This window comes from Lepus europaeus, chromosome 9, assembly GCF_033115175.1.
Source record: "Lepus europaeus isolate LE1 chromosome 9, mLepTim1.pri, whole genome shotgun sequence".
Taxonomy (NCBI): Eukaryota; Metazoa; Chordata; class Mammalia; order Lagomorpha; family Leporidae; genus Lepus; species Lepus europaeus.
In genome coordinates, this window is record NC_084835.1 from 122,585,648 (window position 1) to 122,607,112 (window position 21,465).

Below are 21,465 nucleotides of genomic sequence, written 5' to 3' on the forward strand. Positions count from 1 at the left end.
ATTTATATTATTGACTTCTGGGTGATGTGATTTGTTAGGAGGGAAAAACGTCTTTCTGCTCTTGTCTTGAGACCTGGGGATAAAAAAACATAAGTAAAATGAGAGAATCTGGAGATAGAAAAGCAGTGAGCAGGATGAAGGAAATACCTCTGGGGTGTTCGTCTGCGTGGTCGCCGTTTCTCATCTCTGCTACATGAATGTGATAGTTCTCCCCTTTTTGATGGCGTCATTATGTAGACTACGGATTCAATTCCATTTACAAGTCAATGGTGTGAGATTTTATGACAGTTCTTTCTTAGTGGGTTGATTCTGCCTGATCCTTTTCAGTAAGAAAAAAAAAAATGTAAGCAGCGGCCCCAGTGGTTGCCTTCCTGACCTCTCCATAGAAGGACTCAGCCAGGCATTGCCACAGCAGGGCTCTGTGCTGTGTTCCCGGGAGCCTCGGACTCCAGGAGACGGGGCTGGAGCTTGCTGCAAACCCAGTGTGTGTGTGTGTGTGTGCGCGTGCGTGCACACGCTGGAGCTTGCCTCACATCCAGTCTGTGTGTCTCTGTGTGTGTGCACAGGCGTGCCTGCTAAGTAGGTGGGAACCCCTATCCCAGTACAGAAAGGGGAAGGAGAAGTGACGAACTTGAAAGAGGATCTGGGCTGGGGTCTTACTAAACCCCCGGGGGTGGTGGCAAAGGTTTTCAAACTGGTGTTCAAGGACCAGCGAGACAGTGGCCCAGGCAAGGGTCCTGGGGGTGGAAAGAGGCCCTGGTCCGCAGGGTGGGAGGTGGTATCAGGCAGCCCTGCTCTGCTTCTCCCCAGTGCCTACCTTGAGATCCCAACTCCCCAGTCCCTCAGAACTGACTCTGTTTGGAGACAGCACCTTTAAAGGGGTCATTTGGTTAAAGTGACATCATGAGGGTAGGCCCTAATCGGGTGTCTTTTTAGATAGAGAAGACTTGGGCACAACAAGACACAGAAGGGGACGTGGGAGAGGTGGCCACCTGCAAGTGCGGGGGTGGGGGACTGTCCGGAGCAGACCCTTCCTCCCTGTCCTCAGGGGAAGCACCTTGATCTCAGAACCGTGAGACAGCATGTTCTGCTGTGGCGCTGACAGTCGATGGGGTTTGTATCATGACAGCCCTAGCAAAAGACTCCCCCCCGGACTGCAGGAGTCTCTGGGGGAGAACATGGCCTTTGCGACAAGAAGGAACTGTGCAAAGGGGAGGGCTGTTCACCAAGGAAAGCAACACACACGGGGGCAGCAGAGGAGCCTGGCAGGCACGTGGGACTGATGGCAGGTGTGCAGGCGCGCCGTGGCGTGATTTCTGCCACAACGGGGCACATGGTGGCTGTCCAGCAGATGTGGATTGAGCCCTGCCTTGTGCTGTGCACTGGGGGCGGAAACACTAAGAAGATGCTCTTCAGAAGCTCACATGCCAGTGTAGGACAGGTCTGACGATAATTGCAACTCCACGTGACGATAGCTAGGGCAGCCAAGTGCTCTGAGACTTCAGACAAGGTAACAATTTTGGTTGAGCATCCCTAATCTGAAGACTCAAATCTGAAGCCACCTGAGCACCAGCGTGACGCTACAGATGGAAAATTCCTCCCCGACTTCGCGTAATGGGCAGGTTGCAGTCAAAATGCAGGGGTACTAAAAAAGGGTAGAGAAGTACCTTCAGGTGTGTGTAGAAAATGTTTATGGGACAAATTAGTGTGTTTAGACTTGGGTTCCATTCCCAAGATTTCTCATTATGTCTATGCAAATGTTCCCAAATCTGAAAATATCCAAAATCTGAAACACTTCTATTCCCAAACAGCTTGTTGCCAGATTCCACCTCAAAGACAGACCAAGTGACAAAAAGAGTTGGTTGCTGGGGGGCTCCAGGAATGGACAGCATTGGGTAGGGACTGAAGGAAGCGAGCTTCCAGAGGGCAGGAGTGAGAACAAGGAAAGGAGTGCCCGGAAGAGCAGGGATCGAGCACAGCAGGGCACAGGGCACCTGCAGGAGGGTGGAGGCTCCAGGACAGAGGTCGCTGGCTTCCAGGCAGAGTCAGAGGTTTCGGTTTGAAGATCCAGCGGTGTCGGACATTTAAGTTCCAACAGTAGTGAGTTTTCTTATGTTTTATCTTATTTGACAACATTGGCCCCAATTTTATTTGTATCACATTTAGGTGTATTTTAGGATCGCAAGAAAATTAACTCAATTTAATCACTCATTGTTCGACACTTGTAGAAAAATTGAATAATTTCCATGAAGCTGGAATTTAAGACAGAATTTTTTTTTACAAAGATTGGAGTTTTAGTAGATCATTGGCATTTTTCCCTCATAAAAAATTACAGTGTTGCTATTTGTGCCCAAAACTCTTAACTGGAGGAAATAAGTATATTACAGAAATCACATAGTTGTATGTTTCACTTTATTTGTTTACAATACAGGGGTTGTGGCTTTCTGTGCCTTCTAGCCACGTGGCTGTCTGCATTTACCTTTCCATGGCTCTTTTGTCTTCTAATAGTGGAAATTAGGCCAAGGGACTGCCAAACTCCTGGCCTTGGCGAAGCAGAAATTCAGACTGCCCCGTTGCTTTCCTAGTATTCTGTATGCAGATGTGGACTGCGGTCCCTATCCAGCATCACTGGGTACAGGTATGTTGTTATGTTCCCAACTCTTATTTGACACTGTATGTTCGGTGTGCTTGTGTGTTTCTACATGTGTTTCACACTCAACCTAGAGTTCCTGCTACTCCCCTGGTTGCCTACCCCAGACTGGGCACAGCCTTTGTCTGGGGGTCACAAGGGCCACCTCCCCAGGCTGCACTTGCATTCAGCTCACAGTGCTGGGGCCACAGCTCTGACAGTCTGGGGAGCCCAGCATTAACCTCCTTGGGCTGAGGAAGTGGCTGCGTGGCAGAATTTGCCAAGCAACTCAGTTCCCCCAAGGAGAGGATTCCTGTTTTGCACACCAGATAAGGAAGGAATTCCAAGGTCGCAGGGCTATCCCTGCACCCTGCTCCTACTTCACATACGTACAGAATTCCTTTTTGCCACTTTCCGTTTCTGGTCATTTCAGCAGACACAGGAAGTGTCTGGATTGAAATGTCAGTTCTGCTGCTTACAAATGTTTTCCTTTGTATAAGATATGGTGTCACCCAAGCTTCCATTTGTACAGCTGTAAAAAGAAAATTAAAAATAATAGTGCCGACTTTGTGCTGTTGTTGCTACGACAGAACACCAGCAAACAAGTATGTCTGAAATGCTAGAAGAATGCTAGACATGTAGTAACTGCTCAGGAAATGTTGGTGTTTAACCTCGATAACCCCATGCTCGCTCCTTCTACTGTCTAGTGTGGGTCAAGGCATCTCCAGTAGTCTCTGATTGCAATTTTTTCCTCCCTCCCTCCCTCCTTCCCTCCCTCCCTTCCTTCCTTCCTTCTTTCCTTATTTATTTATTTATTTATTTATGTATTTATTTGAAAGTCAGAGTTACAGAGAGGCAGAGGCAGTGAGAGACAGAGAGGTCTTCCACCTGCAGGTTCACTCCCCAGATGACCTCAATGGCTGGAGCTGCGCCATTCTGAAACCAGGATCAGGAGCTTCTTCCGGGTCTCCCACAGGAGTACAGGGGCCCAAGGACTTGGGCCACCTTCTACTGCTTTCCCAGGCCATAGAAGAGAGCCGGATCAGAAGTGGAGCAGCCAGGACTTGAACCAGTGCCCATATGGGATGCTGGCACTTCAGGAAACAGCTTTACCTGCTGCTCCACAGGGCCAGCCCCTTGATTGCATTTCTAATCATCCTTTGGTGGGCTGGCTGAAAAAAGGGTTACATTCATATTAACAATGCCCAGTCACACTTGCTGGCAGCACGAAGAAAACTTCTTAGTGGAGCTGGACAAGTGTTTGGCAACGATGAATAGTGAGCAAGAGCCAGTCACAGCGCCCACCTGCTGCATGTTTGACCTGGCTCAGTTTTCTGTTCTGCCCTCACTCCCTGATCTTCCTCCTGGCCAAACACTTGGGCTAAAGTGAACTTGCCTTCTGCAACCAGTTCCAGGAAGGATTAACTGGTTCCATTTGCAATGAGCCAGCTTGTATAGCGATATGGACAAGCTCCCAGATTTAATCATTCAATGGACTGGCTAGAGGCAAATCCAGTCCAAGACCCAGGCTCTCACATGCCTGAAGGGTGCTGGCCTCTGAGAGCAGCACCTCTGGCATAGCTCAGTAAGCACTTCCCAAGGGTGTGGCTGCACGGTGAGGGGAGAGAGCCAGCTGCCCTCCCTGTAGCTAAGGGAGCCCTAGTGAAAAACTCAGATGCAATGCTCTTGAAGCCAGACCAGCTGGTTTCTGAATGTCTGGGCTGCCAAGGGGCTTGACCTCACCCGTCTCACTCTCTAGGAACAGGGACTCTGGCCTTGCTTGGCGAGGTTCACCTCCTCCAGGTGCTGACCTTAGGGCACGTGCCTGCATCTGCAAGTCTGTACGTAGGTGGGGCTGGACAGCCTTCCCTGTCCTTGCACTGGCCAGCCTGCTCCTACAGGTCCATCTACAGAGTCATTGATGAGCCCAGGGATGTGCAGGGAACCTGGGGGCTCAAGAACACTCACCTGCCTCTCAAAGAATGCGGACCATAAAGATGGCAGAAGACAAATAAACAGAAGACCACATGGCCTTCCGGAAAGATGGATTGGGATTGAATCCAAACCCAGGACAACCTCTCAACCTCTCTGACCCTTGACGTCCTTACCCATTAAGTTGAGGTTAGCAATATCTGCCTTAGAGTGATTAATATGAGGACCAACACATTTGCATGTGCTGCATTGAAAATTTGCATGAAAGTTTGCATCCCCTCCTCAATTTTCTTCTCAGTTTGAGTGCAAACATTTCAACAGGGAACACTCACCACCCGTAGGTACTTGGTCTCTTCCAGAGAGATAGTGTTGTAAGTTGAAGATTGACCATCCTGTTCTTTTCTGGGAGGAAACTGTGAGAAAAAACAGAGTGTGGAGCTCCGAGCGTGTTCCTGTCCGGGATGCCCTCGTGAATCCCGATTGTCCCTGTAGCTTGGACAGGTACTCTGTATCTAAGCCCCAGAAAAAGTAGTGGCAATAAAGGCAATGACAGTGTCTGTTTTTGAAGCAACTTTCACAGTCATTTGGTGTCATGGATAGCAGTGTTGACTGCAGGGCTGTCTACGTGGTACTTAGTCAAAAGAGTTGGTAAAGATGACGATGATGAAACAGGAGCCATTCCTGTGACTCTCCAAGTCCTCAAGTGTCTACTGCGAATCGAAGCCTAATGCGGAGACTTTGGGAATTCTAGTACAAAACTCAGGCCTCAACTTGGGTCCCTCGGCTCTGCTGTACCTCTGCCGACATCTGGGAAAGTCTGCACTGGAAACTCCATTCCTGGGGTGAGTCCAGGGCTCTGACTCTGACCACAGTTATGCTGACCCTGGACTTCGGGGCTCTGGAGCCAGCCCATTCTCACCTCCGAACATCTGCAGAAATTTATAGTTAGCCAAGCAATGCAGGGCGGTTCCAAATGTGCCAAGGGCATACAGCCTCTTAGGGTGATGTTTGGGCCCTGGAGTATTCACAGATTCCTAGTGTCATGGAAGTCAGGTGTCCCTGAGCAGATGTCAGAGCATCTTACCCTAATTTCCAGGTCTGTGTCCCCACTCCGCTCCTGATTCCAGCCTCCTGCTGATGTGCACCTGGGAGGCAGCAGGTGTTGGTTCAAGTAGTTTGGTTCCTGCCACCACATGGAAGCTGTGGGTAGGGTTCCTGGCTCGCAAGTTAAGCCTGGCCCATCCCCGGCAATTGTGGATATTTGAGGAGTAAACCAATGGGGGGAGATCTCTCTCTCTCTCTCTCTCTCTCTCTCTCTCTCTCTGACTTTGCTCTCAGTCTCTCTGATTTCAAATAAATAAGATGAATGTGGTTTTTTCTAAAAAGAAGACCTTCTGAGGGATCATTTCTAAAATAATAATAACAAAAATGCTGATCACCTCCCGCTTAGACAGTTCTGTGGTTTGAATGTGTGTCCCTCTAAAACCCATGCTGAAATAGAATTAAAGTGTAGTGGAATTTGCAGTGACTTAGCTGGGAGGACCTGCCCTTGGTAGTGGATTAAGGCTGTTGTTGCAGGTGTTTGTTCATTATTGTGGAAATGGGCTTGTTATTAAAGGGCAAGTTCAGTCCCCGTCTCTTTCTCTGGCCCCTCACCGTGGGACGCCTCCACCACATGGTGATGCAGCAAGGGGAGCCTTACCAGATGCCGGCACTTTGCTGTCGGGCTTCACAGCTACCGGAACTGGGAGTCCATAGATTCCGTTCATTATAAATTGCCCAGGCTAAGATACTCTGTCACAGCACCACAGAACGGGCTAAGAGACACCACCTGCAGTGTGGGCCCCCTCACTTTGCTGTAAGTCCTGGTGCATTCAGGCTTGGGTTCGCATTTTTGTCCAAGGCTGGAGCCCAGTCCTACAGGCTCAGTGACTCTCCGTAGCATCTGTCCTAGGCCCACTCCAACTGCTCCCTTCCCTTGACCCTCCCCTCTCTTTGCATGGTGACTCAAGACGACCAGTCAAGGCAGTGCTCAATATCATCACCCACCTTTCATGGAAGAGGAACCCAAAGCTGGAGGGCTGTCTCCTCTGTACTACACAGGTCATCTTGTGACATGCTGAGCCAGGTGTAGGCTTGGCTGCACTACCAACTGATTTGGAAAATAAAACATTGGCAATTGTGCCATGTGTCTTGTATCTGAAGCTATTTATTTCAGGCTTTGAGAGCCTTTGTTTGATTATCTGCACTTGCTAACTCTGTTGAGTAAAGCATGACAAAATGCGGCAAAGGGGAATGTATAAAAAAGCATATAATTATTGAGTCTACCATTAACTTTGAGCTTTCTCCAAGTACTTTTTAAAATCTGTAGCTGGATTCTGACTTAGATGATTGGTAATGACACTTTGTTTCATAAGACTTTATATATGTGATGTGAAAGTATTGAGATGAAAAGTGACAACGTGGATGTTTTCTATATATCTACCACAATTGTATATTTGGCAATATACAGAGAAACTGAAGCTTCACTCTTTTCAGATGATTAGTATTGCAAAGTGTTTGCATAAGGCCATAATGTACAACAGCTTTCATTTAGTGTATAGCCCTGAATTAGAAAATTTTTATCTTTTTTGCTTTAAAATACAATTAAAACCATTAGTAGTCTTATAGGTCTGGTGACTTAGTTGCGTTTAGCACAAGCGTTTTAAGATCCATTCTTACTGAGCGCACAGAAGTCAGGACAGGTCAGGCCGCAGGCCCTCCCAATTGCCCCATATACTGGTGTTTTTGGAGTACATTGGATAGCACATGCAGAGACCTCAAAAAGCTCCTGGATTCTCCTGTATATGGGAGCTAAAATTAAAAAACACTCAGTCTGAACACAGAATGTTGAATATTGGGAGCTGGGAGGATTGGGAGGAATAAAAGTGTTTGTGTAAAGAATAGGGTACGCTGGGTGTGGTTCCTCAGTTGTGACAAGGATGCCAATACGAGATGTTAGTAGGGGAAACAGGGGAGGGGTACTTGGGAACTCTTTGTATTTATAACTCACGATTTTTGTTTTGTAAATTTAAAGCTATTGTGAAATAAAATGTTAGTAAAAGTTCATGGGAAAATTGTAATATCCATGTATCTCAAATTATGTATTTTCCAGGAACTTTCTGAATGTCCTTCATATGCGTGGACGTCAGATGTTTTTGCCTCAAAGTAAACTTATCACTTAATTCCATTTTTGAGGTCACCTTGTATGTATGAGCAGACATTTTATGGGTGTATAAAGGTCAGGGTCACAACCGAATTTGTCCACTCCACTTTGCACGTGGACTCTGAGGACAGAGCCACTCACTGCTGTCTGCAGGGATGTGACTTTACCATCTCCACGTCGCACTGACTTTTTTTTTTGCCTTTCTTGTCATTTCTGCCTACACAAGTGAGGGAAGATTCTTTCCATCTCTCATCTCAAAATCCTCACTCGGCCAATTTCCACCAATCCGTGATTATTGCAGCGGATTGTACCCAGTCTTCCCCAAGTGCTCACGTTGAAAGGCTTTCCTTCAACCGAGTGTCAGTACTGACAAGCTCTGATCTTGGTTCCATTTCCTGAGATGACTTCGCAGAGATGGTGTCCTCCTTTACTATAGCAAAGGTTACATTTGACTTTGTCTTCTTAAAAATTTTATTTAAATTGTACATGCTTCCTGTGTTTCATATATACAGATTCAGGAACTTCCTACCCTACCATCCCTCCCCCCCCCCCCCCACTCCACCCTTCTTCCTTCTCCCTCTCCTATTTCCAGTCTTAATTTTTACAGAAATCTGTTCTCACTTTGCTTAATGATCATAGGGTTAACCCTACACTAAGTAAAGAGTTCAACAAACAGTGTGAAGGAAAGAAACACCATTCCCCTCAGAGGAGACAAGGGCTGTAAACACCATTCAATCTTAAAGTGTGCATTTCACTCCAATACATTATATTTTAGGTAGTGGTAATCAGTTTTAACTGTTTTTATCCTCACTTATTAAGAATCTACTGAGCAGTCTTGGGCTGAGTGCAAACTCCCAAAGCTTGTGCTATGAGGGTGTCCTTCTTCACCTGTCCAGAGAATCCTCAGAGCCAGGGGCTTGCCCACTTCCCAGCCTTGGCCACTAGTCCTGTGCTCTAGCCCATGGGGTTCCTCACGTTCCCCAGAGATGCTCTTCAGCCTCTCATCCTTCGCCTGTGCTTTCTCTACCTGACTAGACAACACTGACGTTTACGAACCCAGAGCAAATAGCAGTTCCCTTGTAAAAACTTACCTGATTCGTGCAACCCTCGGACAAAGCTAATCATTTCTTCCTCCTTGCCGTTGTTGTTTTGTGTCCATGTATTTGTTATCAGATGGGTAAGAAGCTGTTCTGTAGCTGCTGTATTACAACTATACATCTCTCTCCTTGAGGCACTCGACATCTGAGATTGTGTGTGAATTTCGCGTTGTGTCCTCAATAGCAGGTGCAGGAAAGACACTTGAATAAATGATCCAAGAGAGATAGAAGCAAAGGAAAGAAATGCAGAAATGGAGAAGCAATAGGAATAGAAGGAAACAAGCAAAGGAGGGAATATGATTTGCCGAAAAGTCATTTTCTCTAATATTCATTGACTCATTTAATATATTAGCCAACATGATCGGCACTTTGGCTATTTTAGTTTATTTACTATTCATAACAAACCTGTGGGGCGTTCATTGTATATTTTTGTCTTTTTCAAATAAAGCAGAAACAAAACCTAGAGACAGTAAAGTTAAATTCTTTTTTTTTTCTTTTTTGACAGGCAGAGTGGACAGAGAGAGAGAGACAGAGAGAAAGGTCTTCCTTTTGCCGTTGAATCACCCTCCAATGGCCGCCGCGGTTGGCGCGCTGCGGCCGGCGCACCGCGCTGATCCGATGGCAGGAGCCAGGTGCTTCTCCTGGTCTCCCATGGGGTGCAGGACCCAAGCACTTGGGCCATCCTCCACTGCACTCCCTGGCCACAGCAGAGAGCTGGCCTGGAAGAGGGGCAACCGGGACAGGATCGGTGCCCCGACCGGGACTAGAACCTGGTGTGCCGGCGCCGCAAGGCAGAGGATTAGCCTAGTGAGCCGCGGCGCCGGCAGTAAAGTTAAATTCTTGAGGTCACCAGGACAGTAGGTGGTGGAGCAGGAGTTCCAACCAGATAGTGTTTATATGTAAGTAACATAAATAAAAGGCCCTTTGCCCAGTAGTATCTGTGTTTTGACTCCACTAGGTACTGAGGAAGATTTAAGTGTGTTTTCATGATGTAAACCAAGTGACACGCTAAGAAGATGAGGGAGGGCACACGCATTTATTTTCAAATGGATCGTTGGACAATGCAAGGCAGGAAATCTAGATCGTAATAAAAAGTCAGAACCTGAAGCAAAAGCCGTAATAGTGCTCCAGAGAAGCCCTACCCCGTGAAACTGCGAGTAGAGAGAGGTGCTTAAGTCCTCCAGTGTTAAGTCCTCCAGTGTTCCCAGCCCTGTCCTGGAGGAACAGTGAGTGGTATGCCTGATTCTGCCCGTGTCAGTGTGGCACGGAATCCCTATGGTGTCTAGAGCACAAAGCGTCATCCCTCAAATGCAGTTCAGACCACCACAGGGGAGTAGTAAGAAGGACACAGCCCAGGGACACAGGCGTAGGGTCGACTTCATTAATACCTATGTGGAGTTTAGGGCAGCTAGAGAAATGGACACACTATCGTCTGGGCAAGTGGAATGGGATGGAGACGTTTAATCCGATAGTTACTCTTGAAGATGAAAAAAGTTTGCTAAGCTGTTAGATATGGGAGGCAACACCCCCAAAGACAGGCTTAATTAGAAAGAAATGATCATTAAGCTAATTTGCAAGAAGAATGAGACCAAATAGTTCTTCGTTTTATGAAGTACTGGGTGCATTTAGGCTATGGAAGCTCTGGCTTTGAGAACCACTCTCTAGTAAGCAGTGCAGGCTGCCAGTTAAATGAAGACCAAATGCACCTACCACCTGCCAGCGGAGAGTAAAACAACAACACGTGCCATACGTTAAGTGTCAAACGAGTGACAGGTAAGAGATCAAAGGAATACAGCAAGCAGGGGTCCCTCCAGGTGGGCGATTGTGTGGGACATAGGCTGGGCTAGAAATAAAGGTCTTGCATATCACATACAATATGGGAAGATCTGTAGTCTGTGCGTGACCACAGTGCACATTTCTTTCATGTAAACTTAGTCCTTATTCAGGGTATTGCAATACCCACGTGTTTATTGCTGAAACGTATAATGAAGGAAACGTGTCGACATCAGTCCACCTGAACTCCCGTCCTCTCCGGGAGCAGAAAGCACACAGAACAGCTGGACGTCTTTTGGCTTGAGAGGCCCGTGGTAGGCTTTCGGACTGAACTTCACAGTTCTGCTACGATGATGTTTGCACCCTCAATATACCGCACCGGAGGGGTCCGGACATGTGTTCTGCAGTAGCACACCCATCGTCGGCAGGCAGCCAGTCACTGGTGCGGATCTGGCTCCGTGATTCTGATAGGAGTTTCTTTCAGCTTGGGCATTGAAGTCGTGAAGCCTCCATCCCCCGTCGTGTGTACACAGTGCCTTCTTTGTAGTACTTTGGGTGTCCAGCCCCACAGCATTTTCCAGATCATCATCTAGGAAGGCTGTCACTGCCTCGAGGGGGTGTCTGCGTGGACAAGTAGTAGACGGCAGGGCAGGCCCGCGTGGCATGAAGTTGAAGGACGGTGCAGGGTGTGCTGTGCCGCTTGCTAGCTTTAGGATGAAGTTACCCAACCAGTTGCCCTAATTTCCCAGTCTCTGACAGGAAGTCAATGCTACATGGCCCAGGTACCTGAGGAGGATGTTATGAGAATCAAGCTGGGTCACGTGTACCAGTGACATTGCTAAAGCTATCGGATTCCAAAGCAAGGTACTTTTTGATGACTTGTTTTTTTTTTAAACAAACCCCATAAATTTGGCAAGATAATGACCCCATTAAGAATTTGTTTAAAGTAATTTTTGGTTTGATTAACTTATTGGATGGAACTGGCAGACTAATTCAATTGTTCTAATTGAAACGGTCCGTGTGATGGACCGAGTGTCTTGGATAGCTTAGCAGAGCGTGCTCTGAAAGTCTGTTTTGCTCATGGAGGCATGTGGCCCCCTCACTCCACTGACCCCCTCACCCAGGCACCTGTGTTCCCTACAGATGCTCCCATGGAGCGAGGGGATGCAAGATGACACTGGCGCGTCTTCCTGCTGATCCAGTTTTACTTGTAGATTTTTGAGTTAAGAACCCCACAAACGTATTCATTGTTTGAAGGAATTCATCGTATGAAGGCCTCAAGGAATTCATGGAAAATTCACACGATCTGTTGCATCCATTTTCCCACAACTTTTTGAAGGCCCTTGTGGATGACTCAACATCAGAAAGTTTGTGGAAAATGTATAATAGTAAAGGCTATGCATGAATTTCAAAATAAATTTGTCTTTTAAGTCCACATCCCATGGACTTTTTGCAGTATCCTCATAAATAAACATGTGAGTACACAGGAAGGACTTGCAGGAGAGTCCATGTCGAGAGAATTCTGTCTAGACCGGAGGGCCTTCTCACGTGCTCTCCTACGGGGATCTCCGAGTGTCAGCGTGAGGCTGGCACACTCCCTCCTCCTCTGGCTGAGGCCTTCCCTCCATACAGTGTCACGTCCTCCAGTGTCCAGGTGCCCCAGCTGCAGTGCTGAGGGCCAGGGACATCTAGTGCTTAGGGCAGTGTGGTGTTCCCGAGGGAGGGCGGCCTGGGAGCGGGTTGTGCAGGTGCAGAATGTCTCGGTGCAAGGGATGAGCGTGTTTCTGGATAGCAGCGGAGCATTGCTTCAGCTTCTGTCCAGCCTCCCGGTGCTCCCAGTGGAGAGCGTTTTGTCCCGGAGTTCTCCCAGGCCCTTTCCTTCCTCCAGACCAGCAGCCCCTCCTCCCCGGCTGTCAGTGCCTGGTCTCTGGGACCAGGACATCCTCTCTTTGCAAGGTTGCGTCTCACCGTCCTGGTTACCTGGTTCTGTCACCCTTTCTGTTATTCCGCAGTTTTAACAAAATCCCAGAGACTGAGGTAATTTGTAAAAAACCAGAAATTTCTTTTCCCATCCTTCTGTAGGCTGGCTACTGTAAGCTGAAGGCGCGGGCAGGCAGGGTGGGCTGTCCGGCAGGGGGGCTCTCCGCTCCCACCACGCACCTTGTGCTCCGGAGGAGGGGAGCAGGTGTGGTGTCCCCCCAGGGTGCAAGGCAAAGAGAAATTGAAGCCAGCTCCACAGGAAGCATCGTTGATGAGGCCCTTAATCTCATTCGCAGCGGGAGGAGCCCTCATCACCTTGGCCATGAAGCTTCAACACCTGAAGTTGGGAGAGGACGCGTTCAAACAATGGTTTTTCCTTTCTTTTGCTTTGCTGCTGCTTTTTGAAATCACTGGGACTAAGGAGGAGGGCAGTGGCCATTAGGGAAGAGCACAGAGCATGCAGTGAGTGGGCCAGAGTCACTAACTAGCCCCGGGAAGGCGACCTGACATGGTTGACAATGTCGCAAATAAGTCCTTTCTTATGATGTTTTATTGGTATCTTTTAGACTTGCGGATCTTGATATTTAAAAATAGCATAAAACCTATTTCTGTTATTATGAATCGTCCATTTCAAACATTTGTTGAGTGGCAGTCTGTGGTAGGCACTGAGCAAGGCCCCTCTGGAAACAGAAAGGCCACACGAATGAGTCCCTGCCTCGGGGCCCCGCTGTGGAGTGGTGTAGTACACACATGGAAGTAGTATGGTGACAAGCTGGAGGGGCGCAGTGCTGTGACCGCCCAGGTCTGGAGTCAGCAGCCGGGGGGTGGGCAGTGTTGGGAAATCCTTCAGGGAGGAAGCGCCTTTGAGGTGGGTCTAACGCTCAGGTAAGATTCCTCACAGTCTCCGTCCCCTTTCCAAGTTCTCATGGACGCATGCAGTGTCCTTGTCCACAGGAGCGCATCCCAGGTTCCATCCGTCGCCTCCTCACCTGCGCTGCCTCCAGTGCTCCCATGAACACTGCACACACTGGTAGGGACAGGCTCCCCTCTGGAGCAAGTCGTGTCTGCAGACAGAGCCGGATCTGCTCACACTGGCCTCGGACTTAAAAGCTTTTTTGGCTTTAGGTTGACTGGGGGACAGCTAACTGGTTTGACCGACAGTGATCTGATTGGCTGAAGGACACAAAAGGAATGCCCAGGTGGCCTGCCGGAAGCCCAGTGTCATGCTGGTGGAGTTGACTTTGTCTCCCTGGGGAGAACCACTCACGCTCTACTTACACCCCACACACTCTGACTTGTGCCATGTCCTCCTGCTCCTCTCCTTCCTTTCTTAACTGAAGTGTTGCAGGCTGAGTAGCAGCGATGTCTTCGAGTAAGACGGTTCCTATCCAGAGTCTCAGCGTCACACAGTGCTGTCCTGCCGAGTAGGAACTCAGCAAGCGAGCAGCGTGGCCACCAATCGTGCCCAGCGCACCTCGGCCTCCGCCTTGGACAGTCTTGGGACTGCATCCCCCAGCCTGGAGGCACAGTGTACTCAGCTGTGAAGTCCTGGGTGCTGAAAGAATTCCCCTATCAGGACCCAAGTCCCAGGGGACACCTGTGGACAACATCCGTGAGGGGCAGATGTTAGAATAATGCCAGCAAGCCCTACGGTCGGAGTGTGCGAGCAGAAAGGGCCTTCGTGGATGAGGGGGGGACCTGGGGAGGAACGGTGCTGTGGTCTCATGGATCTGGCAGGGCCTCTGCCATCTACAAGTCACTGGATTTGAGCGGAGGAGCTGGGCTGACAGTGGGGTTTCCTCGCTCTGGGGCCCTCCGGGGACGTGGAGGTGAGGTGCCCTTGGAGGATGGGAGACCAGCAGTCTTGTGGTTGAGGCTTCTCTCTGAGATCCATCGGCAGGAAGGATGCTCCTGGCCTTCTTTCCTCCACCCTCCTGCCCCCAGCATTTTCCTTTCTGCTTGGAAACTTCATGAAAAAAGTCTTGGATCATTTCTAACGTTGTGGACACAACCTCTCTGATGGGGTAGACCCTCATTCGCCAGGCATGACAAAACGGCAGTGTGTTCTGCAGGTGACAAGAAAAAGGAGCTCAACAAACAGTTGGTATTTGCTTCCTGAAATGGCCGAGGACACCACGTGCAGTGAGTGTGGAATCACGTGGACCTGCAGGCTTCAGAGGGGCGGCAGTTGCAACCTCTAAAGATGGCAGAAGGGGGTCGCCATTTTGCACTCGCTTCGTCAATGGGCAGGGAGTGCCTGCTGTGTCTTTCTAAACACAATTACAGGCTGTTCCTCTGAGACAGGCGTTTCATGCATGTCCTTGGGGTTGACAAGTGTTAGAGAGACACATTTTTTAAAGGGATAAATATAGTTGGGAATTCTACATTTTTATGCTTAGGTTGTCTTGAATCAAGACACAGGATGATAAAGTAGAACTTATGATAATGATAAAAAAAAAAAACAATAGCACTAACCTGACAGCTCACTTCTAAAACCAAGATGACAGTTGCACTTCCCATCAGATCTTTGCAAACTTTAGGATAATTCACAGTCCAGTGGCATCTGCCACTCAGATGGGAGAAAATGCAGATTCTTTGCACAGAGTGGGAATAGCAGCTTCTTCTTGTGTCAGTGCACAGACAGGAGACAGAGAAAGGGAATTATAATATCCAAGAAAAGTGGGCAGTTTGCATGTGGCTACACAAAAAGCTCCGGACAAAACATGAAGTCTTGGGTTGCCATTGAGGTTAGAGTCCTTGACTTACGCATTTCGGCGCAGTCAGAGGACCAATGACTACGAATAATTCTCTTTTCAGAAACTCTAAAGCATGAAATTCAGCTCAGATGACAGCAGCTTTTAAGGAACAAGGCATGGATTCTTTTCCAGTTATGGGGGGAGGTGAGATGCGTTTTGTACATCCCTGGCACGGGAAATGGAGTTGTGAATTTCCCGAGAGCAGGGAGCTGGGGCGCCCTCTCTGGGGCCCCAGGGGGAAGGCAGGCGTTGGCCGGAGACTCCTGGGCACTGGGTGTCTCTGCCGCCGTTGCCAGAGAGGCGGGCTGGCGGTCAGAGCGGGAGGGTGGTTGCAGATGCTGCTGTTTCCAAGTCTTCACGTTCTGAACAACAAAGAGCAGGAGGCTGCCAATAGACCTCAGACAGGAGCGCGGTCCTGCACAGCAGCCCAGCCAATCCAGGCTCTGCAAGCAGCAGGCGCCCACGCAGCGGACACACTGCACCTCTGCTCGGACGGGGCCCGAGGAGGATGCCAGAGCCCTCTGCTTGTCCCTGCTTCACGTCTCTGGGGGCAGCGCTGGGAGCCCCACCTCTCATTCAGCTTCGGTGGGCAGCTGGGCATGGCCGGATGACTTCAGCGCTCATCAGGGTGTTTGGGTTGTAGACACGCAGACCCGGGCCTCCCCTCGGCCACACTCAGAGCTCCTGATGTTGGGGCAGCACGCTCACCGCTCCCCAGGAAGCTCACGGCAATGCAGAAAGACGAAAGTTATTTATTTGGGAGCCAGATTACCACAAATTAATTCCTGGATCAAATCCAAGAGAGCCTGTGCAAGAGACTGGGAGGAGGAGCAGGGTAACGATTACTCATCAGCAGCATCATTTTGGGGACATGTGCTATATTTAGCCAAACACGAGCACATCCTAGGAGACTGGTATATTATCGCAAAGCCCCGAAACTGCCTGCTCTGGTTGCGAAACGTTCACCAAAGTGGAACCAGCTCTGCTCGGCTGGGGAGATGGATGGTCCTAGGGGGAATTGTGTTGGGTACTACTCACCAGTCACAGCACCAGGCAGAATCCGTTTGTTTTCCCCGTTAGGAGATCTGTTGAAAGCATTACAATAAAAGTTATTTAAGTCACACAGTCTTTAATCTTCCAGCAAAATATTGTACCCATGCCAGCAATGAATCATATTGTATTGTTATGCCTTTTTATAGTCTGATAATCTGTATTGTGTGTTTATAACCCTTGCATGCTGTATTTTATGGGGGAAAAATTCCTTCAACCAGCAATCCACAGCCCATGAATTTACCACCTTAACTTCTCAGCTGATGGTGAGCCAGAGCAAAAGTCAAATGCGCAGCTCTCAGAGTTACCTCTGTGTCTCTGTCGCTTCACTGGGGGATGTGTAAGGTCTTTCCTCACGTTCTCTCTGTTGGGACAAGATAGTTGTGGTTACTCAGCTCCGGGCACTTGGAAGGGCCTGGGAGGCGTGAACTAGATGTGCATTGCATTTGTGATGACCCTGAACCCTCTCCAGAGGTGGACAATTCCACTTTGAAACTGACCTCCAGGTAGTCACTGGACAGCTGTGGACTTGAGATGCCGGGTGTCCATCTCTCTCCAAGCTGATTGTGAGTGCCCAGCCAGTCCGTGTGAGCCTTGCCGCCATGATCCTACCCCACCATGCAGCCTCTGTGAGAATTTTCCCTGACAAGGGTGACCAGACACAGATCTGCTTTCCTTCTCCTTTCTCTGTGGCCCTGGGGATGGGGACAGGCGCTGCTGTCCCCTGACTCCTGCGTGACCAACAGTAAGACAAAGAGTGTGGTGCAGAGAGTGGATTTCCTTCAAGGTTCCTTGCTGCTTCCCGGGTGATTTTCGCCTCCTTGTTCTCACTGTGCACGAGGGATTGACAAAGCTGGGTATTCTCGTGCCTAGTACCTGGCGAGCTCAGGCATGGGGCCCTCACGCCTCTGCCTCCGGGAGGTTTCTTTGCACTTGCAGACCAGGCACCTGCCAGTCGCCCTGGAGACACAGAACCAGGCTAGAACGTATGATCTGCTGGCTGACTTCCTGTGGATACCTTCTCTGAACCTTCAGCGTTTCCTTATTAATGCCTCAATGCTTACACCTACTAGTTCTTCCATCCCCAACCCGTTTCTAAAATCCCACAGGTTGATTGACATGTTGAGTCCAGTTTGCACTAGTTAATTTCTTCTAGGTTCAGCCCCGCAGTGGTTCAAGCTTGGTCCCAGCTCGTGCCACCATGTCTCAAGCAAGATCTCAGTGTTTTGCTGCTGGTCTTGGAAGCCCTCAGAGCAGTCTCCCCTCCGAGACTCCCCTCCAGGATATGGCCCACATGTTTCCTTAGCCGTTCACACCCTTGCTTCCAGTTAGAGTTTCCTCCTTCTTTCTTCCATTTCATGATCTGCCACCAACAGCGGGGGCTGTTTGGGTGCCTCAGGTGGACACTGATACCTGCTGTCTTCCTGTGGATCCCTGTGCAGTTGCACCTGCACAGTCCTGCACACCCATGCATGACGCGCAGACCCACTACTGTGCAGCAGGCGCTCTAAGCACTGAGGTGGTCAACAAGGGGGACGAGGCGCAAGAGCCCACAGCCACATGGGACAGACACATATGTGTACAGAACGAGGTGTGTTGATGGAGCTGCCAAATGTGCCTTCGTTGAGTGTTTCGTAGTGGGGCTGGTAGGTTCTGCCGTCTCTCAAGGCTATGAGTACAAGTGACAGTCCTCCAAACTAAAAGGCTGTGGCTTTAAAAATGGGGTTGTGACTGTCCTTGTAAGGAATCTGTGAACAGCAGCGTGAGAGTTGGCTCAGTAGCACGGCACTGCCTCATTCCGCCCGGCCATCCTCACCAGCCTCCTCTCCTGGTCACACTGGTCACGAAGCGGCAGTCACGCCTTCAGCTTCTGGTCCTGCAGCCCTGTCCCAGGGGGAAGAAGGCGGCACATTGTCCAGGACATTTCATCTCTAACTGTGAAGCAGCGGAGACATCTCAGGAGCTCCACACAGACGTCTCCTGGGGCCTCCGCAGTGGGGGCTGGACAGATGTCCGTGGCCTTGACGTGGCTGCAAGGCATGGCATGCGCCTGCGGCTCTGACGGCTCTGAGACCACTTCCATGCCCAGGGCTCTTGGTGGGCAGAAGCTGGGAGCTCTGGTGGTATACACTCTGGTGTGAGCGCGTGGTGAGTGTGTGTGAAGGTTCCCTTGAGGAAGCAGGACCTGCAGGAGAGACTCAGGACGTGTGGGTGGCGGGAGCCTTCCTCCCCAAGTGCACCGTGTGGAAGGGAAGAGAGAAGACTGGTAGGGATGTTCTGGGACTGACAACTGAGTGTCAAGGTAAGAGGGACCTGGGAACTTTCCTATTGCTCGGCACGCAGGACTTAGTAGCTTTCCTCCACATTATCTTTTAGTTTTTCCTTTGGCCAGCTTTAAAATGGAGTTAGTGGAGCAGAGGTGACCTGAAAGACAGCAGTAAATTTTGTACTGTTTTATTAGTCAGATTTAGATTCAAGTACATATTCTCCCCTTATCCAACTCACTCTCTTTTACTGACTACTATTTATTCTGCCTGAACAAGTGCCATTTAATTGATTTATTGTTTTTCAAAAATCATCTTATTGTTTTCATAAAAATGATAACATGTTCATTGTAAAACTTTCAAACAATTCAAGGCAGAATATAAAGTAAAATTAAAAACATCCTAAATCTAACCATTTACGCTTTTTTAACAAAAGTCTGTATTTATGTGAAACTCAGAGTGATGGAGAGAGACAGAGAGAGAGAGAAGAGGTCCTTCAACCACTGGTTCACTCCACAAATACCCACAAGAGTGGGGGCCAGGGCTCCCATGTGAGTGGTCCCGAGTACTTGAGTCATCACCTGCTGCCTCCCAGGGTCAGCATTAGTAGGAGGCTGGAATTGGAAGCAGGGCTGCGACTTGATATGGGATGTGGTGTCTCAAACAGTGCCCCTTAACCCCCAAGACAATCCCAGATACCTGCCCACCCAACTGACCATTCCTCTTTTAATATTTGGGTGGGTAATGTTCAAGATATCTCTGTCCATCTGTGTATATAGAAGTAGATTATATGAGGTTAGGAGAGTATAAGTAGATATATGCGATTCTTTTTTTTTTTTTTTTTTTTTTTTTTGACGGGCAGAGTTAGACATTGAGAGAGAGAGACAGAGAGAAAGGTCTTCCTTCCATTGGTTCACCCCTCAATGGCCGCTGCGGCCGGCGCATCTCGCTGATCCAAAGCCAGGAGCCGGGTACTTCCTCCTGGTCTCCCATGGGGGTGCAGGGCCCAAGGACCGGGCCATCCTCCACTGCCTTCCCGGGCCACAGCAGAAAGCTGGCCTGGAAGAGGGGCAACCGGGACAGAATCTGGTGCCCCAACCGGGACTAGAACCCGGTGTGCCGGCGCCGCAGGAGGAGGATTAGCCTATTGAGCCACAGCGCCGGCCGATATATAAGATTCTAACTAGATATGTGAGGTTCGAGGGCAACATAAAACAAAAATATTTAACCTAGAGCTGGGGAAAGTTGGTTGGGTGAATGGAGGAGGCATAGTGAAACAAATCTACAAGAAGGTAGATGGTGGACTGGCGCCTGCTGGACCTGCAGGAGACAGAGCAGGAGGGAGAGGAGTGGGCCGCGGGACTGACATAAGACCAGGCAGCACCTTACATGGTAGGCTTTTGATCCAAGAGTAGTTCCAAGCTATCAAAACATTTTAAGCACACAGGGAAGATAAAGCCGGGGAAAGCTGAGTACAGGTGTAAACACTGTGAAGATGCTGGTCACCAGGTTCTCAACCTGGTGGAAGACGTGCGAAACCGTGCAGGATTCAAGATGTTTGGGAGGAAGCAGGCAGGACTGGTGGGCCCTTGGGGAAGAGATATTAAGAGTTTGCACACGTGGGGAGAGCAGAGCTGACCCCGTGTATCCTTCATTCTGTGCTCAGCAAGCAGCTTCTGGGTGAGACCATCCTGACCCTCTACCTGCAGCTGTACCCGCACCTGCCCGCCCCCTGAGCAGCTTCTGGGTGAGACCAGCCTGACCCTCTACCTGCAGCTGTACCCGCACCTGCCCGCCCCTGAGCAGCTTCTGGGTGAGACCAGCCTGACCCTCTGCCTGCAGCTGTACCCGCACCTGCCCGCCCCCTGAGCAGCTTCTGGGTGAGACCAGCCTGACCCTCTACCTGCAGCTGTACCCGCACCTGCCCGCCCCTGACCCCACCCTGCTGTGTCTCCCTCTGCCAGCACCACGTTCTCCTGCTCTGGATGTGCACGTACTTATCAGGCCCTTGCATAAAGTCTGCCTCCTCCTAAAGTGGAGGCTGTGCGAGGGCAGGACCTTGTCTGTGATGGTGCCTTGTGCTTGCTGGGCACAGGATAAGTAACAATCAACAGTCATCCCAAGGAGCAAATAGCTGGATTTTTTTTTTTTTAAATCAAGACAAAGGAAACTCTTAGCTATGAATTACTGTGCAATTTTGTCTAGCTTTTCTGAAGGGCCAGTGAGTGAGGCAGAGCAAGTTAGAAAACATGCTTGGGGCTGGCGCCGTGGCTCACTTGGTTGGTCCTCCGCCCATATGGGCACCGGATTCTGTCCTGGTTGCTCCTCTTCCAGGCCAGCTCTCTTTTGTGGCCTGGGAAGGCAGTGGAGGATGGCCCAAGTGCTTGGGCCCTGCACCCCATGGGAGACCAGGAGGAAGCACCTGGCTCCTGGCTTCGGATCGGCGCAGCGCACTGGTCATAGCGGCCATTTGGGGTGTGAACCAATGGAAGGAAGACCTTTCTCTCTGTCTCTCTCACTGTCTATAACTCTACCTGTCAAATAAAAAAAAGAAAACATGCTCATCTCTGACTGTGCAACTTCACTTCTAGGATTCAGTGTGGAGGGAGTAATTGTGTAAGGACACAGAGAGGTTTGCTGGAGGCTGGTCATTGCAGACTTGTTTATAAAACTGAATGCACAGACAGGCATCGTGTGAATTATAGTACAGGGGAGCCAGGAAACAGTAGGTGATCATTTAAAAGTGTGACACCTTGAACCAACGGGGATAACAAAGGAG